This window comes from Rana temporaria, chromosome 4 (genome assembly GCF_905171775.1).
Source record: "Rana temporaria chromosome 4, aRanTem1.1, whole genome shotgun sequence".
Lineage (NCBI taxonomy): Eukaryota > Metazoa > Chordata > Amphibia > Anura > Ranidae > Rana > Rana temporaria.
In genome coordinates, this window is record NC_053492.1 from 217,875,304 (window position 1) to 217,884,785 (window position 9,482).

General features: G+C 42.1%; 1 protein-coding gene across 2 annotated transcripts in view; it reads right to left on the reverse strand.

Annotated features, from left to right (window-relative positions):
• LOC120936992 (collagen alpha-1(XXI) chain-like) overlaps positions 1-8,157 on the reverse strand; it is a 280,507-nt gene extending 272,350 nt beyond the window's left edge. For both annotated transcript variants that reach the window (XM_040349853.1, XM_040349854.1), the window contains exon 1: positions 8,006-8,157. The gene's annotated coding sequence lies outside the window, so the exon portion shown is untranslated. The remainder of the gene's footprint in view (positions 1-8,005) is intronic.
• Positions 8,158-9,482: the final 1,325 nt, after the last annotated feature.

A 9,482-nucleotide genomic window follows, 5' to 3' on the forward strand; every position in this document is an offset into this window, starting at 1 on the left:
AGACCAACGGTACTACTAAATTAATAATGACTTACTCCAAAGTCAGATTGCACAGATGGTGATACACAAGTACTGGCACCTATTAGCAAACAACCCCACTATAAGCAAATATATGCACCACACTTGAGAGATTGTTTATAGATTAGGCACCTCAATTTAAGGCTTATATCCAACTACTACGTGGGCATGTAGACAGGGGAGAACACTGTATGTGAAAGAAGACTTTAAAGGCTAAGTTCACCTTTTTTCTTCTTCTAAATTCTAGCTCCCCTATGTACCAATAGAGCATTCATGTACTTTTTTTGTAAAAATATCAAAGCTTTCTATAAAATCTACAGACACGTACCTTACTGTCCTTGATCCATGTTTCCAAACGTATCTATTGCTTCAGTCTTACTTCCTTACAGACTTTAGGTCATGATGACACAGGAAGGAGTTGACCAGCTGACCTCATTAGCACACACCCTGCATCATCCACCCTCCCATTCCCCGCTGCATGTTTTTTAAATGAGGTGCAATCAATCAATGATCACCATTCTCACTAAATACACAATATACAATAAGATTGCATAGTGTATGGCCATCTGTATACACGTACATAGGAGGGAGTGAACAGAAACACTTTCTCGTTCACATCTCTGCATAGTGGGAACTCACATTCCCAAATGCGTCTTTTTTTTGCGAGGTAAGGGGTTTGTGAACATTTTTAATTAATAACATATAAGGCAGCCCATCCACCTGAATAGGCTGCCTTACACACAGCAATTGCCCAAAAGAACTTTCAGAACTTTTTTTTTAGAGTGGAGCTTGGTGCATTTTTACTGCTATTTTTGGTTGCTAGCACATTTCTGAAATGCACAGATATGAATGGATCCTCATTGTTCTTCTGTTACTGCACCAATTTCACTTCCAGGCCCATTCACATCTAGCATAGTGGAAGCAAATGTTTTGTGGCTCATTTTTCCTGGGACACGCATACGGAAGCCTGTTGATTTAAATGGGCTGTGCTTTATGTGGCTTATTGTACATGTTGGCGTTTTGCGGGTTGTGTTTTTTACTGTGCGTTTTGCAGCATTTGCCACTCATTTTCACATGGCAAAATGTGTGTTTGCTTCTGTGTGGATGAAAGATGGATGATGCAGGTTAGCTGGTCAACTCCTTCCTGTGTCACAACCTACAGTCTGTAAGCAAGTAAGACAGAAGCAATATATACGTGTGGAAACATGGACGGAGGACATATGGAAAGCTTTGATATTTTTGCCAATAAAAGAACATGAATGCTATATTGGTACATAGGGGAGTTGGAATTTATAAAAAAATAAAAGGTGAACTTATCCTTTAACCACTTCAGCTCTGGAGGACTTGGCTGCCAAATGACCGGGCCATTTTTTGCAATTCGGCACTACATCGCTTTAACTGACATTTCCGCGGACGTGTGACGTTGCACAAAATTTACGTCCTTTTTTCCCCACAAATAGAGCTTTCTTTTGGTGGTATTTAATCACCTCTGCGGTTTTTAGTTTTTGAAAAAAAAGCAATATTTTTTACTTTTTGCTATAATAAATATCCCCCAAAAATATATAAAAAAAAATGTTTTCTCAGTTTAGGCCAATATGTATTCTTCTACGGTTTGCGCAAAAGTTATTGGGCTAGATTCACATACCTTTAGGCGGGCGTAGCGTATCTCCTATACGGTACGCCGCCGTAACTTTGAGAGGCGAGTATGGTATTCACAAAGATTTTGCGGCCGAAGTTACGGCGGCGTAGCGTATTAGGGCCGGCGTAAGCCCGCCTAATTCAAATGTTGAAGCTGTGGGCGTGTTTTATGTAAATGAAGTGTGACCCCACGTAAATGACGCATGCGCCGTCCGTGAACGTATCCCAGTGCGCATGCTCCAAATCACGTCGCAAATAGTCAATGCTTTCGACGTGAAGTAACCTACGCCCAGCCCCATTCACGGACGACTTACGCAAACAACGTAAAACGTGAAAAATTTGACGCGGTTCCGACGTCCATACTTAACATTTGCTGCGCCATGTTTTTGGTGGTTTATCTTTACGCCTGAAAACGCCTTACGTAAACGGCGTATCTTTACTGCGACGGGCAAGCGTACGTTCGTGAATAGGCGTATCTTGCTGATTTACATATTCTAGGCGTAAATCAGCGTACACGCCCCTAGCGGCCAGCGTAAATAGGCAGTTAAGCTACCACGGTGTAGGAGACTTACGCCGGCCATATCTTAGCAACATTTAAGCGTATCTCAGTTTGAGCATACGCTTAAAGTTGCGACGACGCGGATTCAGACTTACGATGGCGTATCTACTGATACGCCCGTCGTAAGTCTTTCTGAATCTGCCCCATAGTGTCTACAAAATAGGGGATCATTTTATGGCATTTGTATTATATATTTTTTTACTTGTAATGGCGGCGATCAGCGATTTTTATCGTGACTACAATATTGCGGTGGACACATCGGACATTTTTGACACTATTTTAAAAATGCACTGATTACTGTGTAAATGACACTGGCAGGGAAGGGGTTAATTACTAGGGGGTGAGAAAGGGGTTAGTTAAACGGGGGTTAGGGAGTGATTCTAACTGTGTGGGGGCTGGGCTGCCAGTGACACGACAATGATCACTACTCCCGATGACAGGAAGCAGTAGATCAGTGTCCTGTCACAAGGCAGAACACAGGCATCTCCCCGTTCTGACGCTCTGTTAAACAATCGTGGGACGCCGGCATCGAGTTTGTGGGTCCCATGGGCATGGTCACAGAGCGTGCGTGCAAAAGTCGGTGGCGGCAGATTTAAAGCTGTACGTTGCTTTGCCTGCCTGTGCCATTCTGCCGACGTATATCTACATTATGCAGTCGGCAAGTGATTAAAATGTGAACAATGCTCAAAATGCACATGGGTGTTAAAATGTACTATTCGATTACTGAACCATGAAATATTTCACCCATGCCATTATGTGGATTGTGGGACTGTGGGCCTTATTTAGCTAATGCTGTGATTTTTACATTGGGTCAGGGCCTCCAGACACAGGACATACAATCATGTATATCATTCCAGCAATTACCACCATGGTTAGTCGTGACATTGGATTGAGACACAACTTTAATGTCTCATATCTTATTTTTCTAGCATTGGATAGGATCCATCAGAACCCAAGAGGGGGGATTTCAATAAAACTGTTCTCTAGCATGAGACACTCTGGGTACAACAATTACATGTGACACAATTTCCAGATTTTAATTAGGTCAATAGCTTAAGTTGCCATGGTTGAAGTTTTTTAGGTTTACAATCCATAAGTCATAAAGAAAACCAGCCTCTTCCCCCTTTTAAGGGAGTCTGAATGTACATGCTCTAAGTCATGACTTGTTTGGAGGATGCTATTACAACCACCAACAGGTATTTCTGGCCTAGGCCTTTTCAGTTGCCTACAGCCCTTTTGTTCTTTATTTTTGGTATTCATGATTATATATATATTTTTTTAGATAACTGATCATAAGACAGCACTATTTAAGGCAGCTCCCTTCTTCTCTTTTTATATAGGTCAATTTTGGATATCTGGTGGCAGTTGTGGCATCTACATTTGGGACTTTATGTTATGCCAAGTAGAGAAGGGCTTACTTTGGGGTAGGGACTGCTTATGCTAACAAACTAACACGTTTGCTTTTCCTTTTAGGGCTAGTTTACAATTGCTTCGGACACGATTTTGTTAAAGCTCTCTGAATGCCAGTCAAAGCTCCTGCCACTAAATAAAATGGTTTAGCTTGTAGTCCTGTTTACACATGCTTTTGCTTGGTGCTTCGATGAGGCTTCAGTTGGGCTTTGGTGGAGCTCCGATAGGACTTTATGGGGCTTCAGTGGGGCTTCAAGCGAGCTTTGCCATAGACTTCTATGGAGGCTTTGAAGATGCTTTGAAGTATCACTGAAGCTACATGGGGTATAATTTTTGAAGCAATACCAATGCAAAGCAAAGCAAAATCAGGTGTAAACAGGACTGTAAGCTCGTTTACACTTGGTTTAAAACATGGCTTCGGACACGCTTTGGTAAAGCCCTCTGAATGCCAGTCAAAGCCCCTGTCACTAAATAAAATGGTTAGCTTACAGTCCTGTATACACCTTGCTTCGGTGGGGCTTTAATGGAGCTTCAAAAGGATATCGGTGGGTCCTCTGTAAAGCTTCGTGGGTCTTCGATGAGGCTTCGGTGGGGCTTCAGTGCTGTCCAAGCGCGCTTTGCCATAGACTTCTATGGAGGCTTTGAAGACACTTTTAAGCACCACTGAAGCTACATGGGGCTTATGTTTTGAAGCAAAGCCGAAGCAAAGCAAAGCAAAATCAGGTGTAAACAGGAATGTAAGGTACCCATTTTAATTGGTGACAGGAGCTTTAACAAAGCCTATCCGAAGCCTTGTTGAAGCCTTGTTGAAGCTGAAAGTGTAAATGAGCCCTAATTTTATTTAGTGACGGGGCTTTGACTGGCGTTTAGAGAGCTTTAACAAAGCCTGTCCTAAGCCTTGTTTTGAAGCTAGTGTAAACTAGCCTATGTGTTGAAGCCGAAGCAAGTGTAAATGAGCCCTTAGTGTCTCACTTCATCTTTATATAACTTTTGCAGTATCATTAGTGAACTATACCAGTATTAATCTTTATGCATATGCCTCGTTGCTTTTCCCTCCAATGTTCCACCTGGTTGGTCTCAGTGCTCGCCCGACAGACATTTAGTGGCGATAGTTTCCAATATTCCAGCTTAACTATATTCTATGTATGTATATTCCTAAGGTAGACCCCCTACCTACCTTTATGTAGATGGGCGTATGAGATCTGCCTAAGGGCCCGTACACACGACCGAACTTATCCGCTGAAACTGGTCCGCAGACCAGTTTCAGCGGACATGTTTGGTCGTCTGTACGTCCGACCGGACAATTTTCCGGCGGATCGGACAGGTTTCCAGCGGACAAATGTTTCTTAGCATGCTAAGAAACATGTCCGCTGGAAGCCTGTCCGTTGGACATGTTCGGTCGTCTGTACAGACTCACCGGACATGTCAGCTCGGCCGAAAGCCCTCGCATGCGTCAAAGTGATTTGACGCATGCGTGGAAGCATTGACCTTCCAGGGCTGTCACCGCGTATCGTGTCCGCGCAAATTTCTGTCTGATGGTGTGTACAACCATCAGACAGAAATCTCTGAGCGGACATGTCCGCTGAAAACGGTCCGGCGGACCGTTTTCAGCGGACAGTCCGTCCGTGTGTACGAGGCCTAAGAGAAATGCATGGAGTGACCATACTATCTTAATCAAAATGGCTGTGATATTTTATTGTAAGTTGTAATATATTTTTTGTTGAATCCTAGATTATTCATCTCATCTGCACTCCTGAAGAAATCTATTTCTGGGAAACGTGTTGAGCCAAGGGCTGACCTCATTCCCAGTTTGATATATTACAATGTCTGGATATTCTTATGTTAACAATTATTTTATGGTTAACTTTCTATACACATTTACACATAAACACACAATGCCATGTTTTAGATCCAAATCTCATATAGAATTATAGATCACCATATATGTGTACCTCCAGCCCAAATGTTTTTCTGCGCTTTGATAGAGAAGGGAAGGGTTAGAATTGCTGTCCCATTTGGGAGATGACAGTTACAACTGTGAAGTAAATAAAGGATTCCCCCTACTTTCTGTCTGTCAGTGACAGTGACCAACCGTGGCCACCCTAACACACGTTAGATTGGAAACACCAAACAGGTACATGGGAGCTAATATGAACCAGGCAGGGTTAATTTTCTATTATATTTAAAACTAGAAAAAAGTTTGGTCAGGACAGCTATTTGGATTCAATTTGGAAGCCCTGGTTCACACTATAACCTCATTTCTGTGCAATTCACATGCGATTAGGTGTGATGCCATTTGAGCCTATTCAAGTAGAATGTGTTAAAATCGCACTGCATCGCACCAAAGAAGTGCAGGCACCTGTTTTGGAGCTGCACCAACACTGCATTGCATGGTTGTTTTGTACCATGCGATCCAGTGTGGGCAAACTGCACTGCATTTGCGATACTTTTGGAGTGTCTTTAACTTTGTATTGAAACACCCAGTGGATTGCAAACACAGTATGATTGCATTGTGGAGGGATCACTATGTCACTATGTCCCGCCATCCTTGGTGAGGGAATCAGGAAGTGCCCGATTCCCTACTGCGCATGTGTGAGCGGCACGGCCCATCCTCACTGGTCCCTGCTGTCTCCTGGGACCAGTGTGTTTCCCAGAAGACAACTGGGGGGGACGGGAGGGGGCGTGACTACTGTGGGAGTCTATTCCCGGAAGTGGGTGCAAATACCTGTATTATACAGGCATCTGCACCCCCCTCCCCCCTGAAAGGTGCCAAATGTGACACGGGAGGGGAGGAGAGTTCTGAAAAGCGGAGGTTCACTCTTTGTGTGGACCTCCGCTTTAATACTAAATCACATACAGTTTTACTTCTTCAGCTTTTAGCACAATCAGTAATGTTGCCAACAGTCTAAGTTTGGTTACATGAGAAATACTTCCTTGCCTAAAAGTAATGGCAAGCAGACCATACAGTACAGTCAGAGTGGCCCCATATCTTTCACACAGCTTTTGGCACAAGAACTACACATTGTGGTCTATGCAAAAACAAGACTAATTGTTTCACTTACCATACACAAAAAGCCAACCGCCACCACCTTTGAACTGAAATAAGTTTGAAGAGCACTTCTATAACAATTTTCCTGTAATATGCCATAGATGTGTGGTCTAATATGGGTTCCTTCTGCATAAAAATGAGTAATAATGATTTTATATACCTAAGGGTTCTGTCCAATAAAGGTGTTCATAGTCTTGGAAGAGTGGTGGGATATGCATTCACAACCTGCGTTCTATAACATGCACCTGATGGTCCATAAAAATTAACATTCTACTTAGCCAAGCTAAGCTGGAAGATGCTGCCATGACCATTATATTTCAGAGAACCAATATTGACCATGATAATTTTTCTGTCCTGTCAGGTTGTTCCCCAGACAGTGGTTAGCAAACAGTGTCAGGAACCTCCAACACGCATAAAGGCATCACGTCAAAAGATGGGCAGTAATGGGCACTGGGCAGAGACTCTACGTTTTCCAATTCTATTCTAGAAAACTCTTGATCTGGAGTTCTACTTTAATTACCTTTTTCTAAATATAAAGATCATTATTTGCAATAGTAAATGCTAAATCTTATACATTTTTTTTACCATCGAAAACTATTAGCATAATCAAAAAAAGTTGCAAACATTCTAAGTTTGGTAACACGACTCATAATTGCTTTCCTAAAAATAATGGCAAACAGACAGTACAGTACAGTCAGAGGGATCCTATATCTTCCACAGTTCTGGCACATAATGTAAGAATTACAGCTTGTGTTCTATGCAAAAGCAACCCAATTAACTCACTTACCATTCAAAAACAGCACAATGTTATTTTTACATTTACAGCAAACACTGTACAAAACTTTGTGAAAATGTTATATCTGGTAGCAAAAAGGGTTTCGGAAACGTCTTTTCATCAGGTAGTTTCCAGAAAGGAAACGGAACTCAATCCCCAGTAATAAACTCCTTCTTATATCATCATCTCATTCATTTCTAAACGCTCCTGCTCGCTGTAGGCATTGAATGACAAGTAGCAATTACATACTTGTAGTCCTAGAAAGTTTTAAATATTGCACCTGTCCAAGAAATGTGTCATTGAGAAATGTGTATGGGATGTATTAATAAATCTATAGTCTTCAAAGCTTAGTCCTATAGTATGCACAGTCCAGTACTGGTTACCAGTATTAACTATTTCGAACATACCACCTGTCTTTAGTGCTTCCAAAAGCATAATCATATGTTCACTGTATTAGACAGACATGTTCACATACAATGCTGCCATGCAACCCAGAAATAGTTTACTACTGCCAATTGATTTAACTTCTATTCAAATCTCCCCCAAAAATACTTACTTGATTTATAGGCAGAATAGGAGTTGTTTTTTCAGGCAGGGCTGCCAGCTGTTCTCTTTGAAAGTGAAGAAGTTTTATACCCCACAAATATCATGAGCTTCTCTTTTCCTAGGTTTTCCTCTGCTTGCTCTGCAAAGTTTTCTCTTCCTCTACTTCTTTTAACTATTATAGTTGGATAGCCATAGACTTCTAGTTATACATGTGACTCGTGTCCGCCATCTACTGGACTCACAGAATTATTCCGCCTCTTAAAATGATTTTGCAGACTGGATAATTTTTTGCTTTCCAGTATTTTATGAATCCCATGGCACTGTCAGCTATGATTTGCATCTTTTCATTTGTGAAGTCTAAAATTAGTTTGTAATTAAAACAACTGCTTCTCTTCTTTTGTATTAAAGAATGCCTTAAAACACAGAGTCACAGAGTACCTTTTTTCAGGAGACCGAAATTCCATCTTTCCTGAAAAAAAAAATAGGTAACCTCTATGTAGCCCAGCATTTGTCTGCTTCACATACAGCTGTATGGGACCCAGTAGGTCAATGGCTGCTTGTCTCTTGTAATGCCAAATAGAGCAGTTTCACAGTGCTGTGATATGGTTTGGCAACGCAGGTGCATCTGTGGCATATTTGTTTAAATCATGCCAAAAAAACGCGGGACATAATTGAAAGTCTTTGAGAAACCAATGGGTAACCCACACAAAAACCACGTGTACATCCACGCTGCAGCAAACCACAGTGCAGCAGCGTGAAATGGCATGGTCTATCTGTTTCGTGCAGTATGTGTTAATTTAGTCCAAGGCCCCTTTCACACTTGCGGACCATATGTCCGCTATTTCATCCATCTGTATGCGGATGAAAAAGGGACATACATTGGTCCCTATGAGATCGCGGATGTCAGCTGACGAAAGAAAACCCTATTTTTCCTTCCGTCTGCGAATCGGTAGAGTCTATGGCGAAGTTCAGCTAACCCGCAGGATAGGCATAGGGGCTGCGATGTGGGTAAACTGCAGCACATAAGTGTGAAAGCAGTCTTAGGCTCTTTTCACACAATCGACCCTACCCAATCAGACCCTCAATTCACCTCTAGAGAGTGACAGATGTAAACAGACCTTTGTCCGTTTACGCCTGCTTACCTCCAATCCGATCCACTAAAAACGAAAAAAAAAATAGAAGGGAATTCGTCCCCTTCCACCTGTGCAGATCAGATCGGAGCGACTATAGAGTAGCAGTGACTTATCATCCGCCTGCTCTGCTCATTGTGGCCCGCGACTAGTTACCAAGTTGCTTAAGTGGCCCTTGCTCTTCAAAAGGTTAGGCACCCCTGCAGTACATGCTCAGTTTTCAGTGAGTTTCTATGCTGAGCATTTCCTTCCTATCATATCTGAGCAGCCCATGTGACTATAGTCACACATGTGGGCATATATGTGGGGAAATCCACCCACACCATGGTATTGACAAAAAATAATAAAGATTGGATT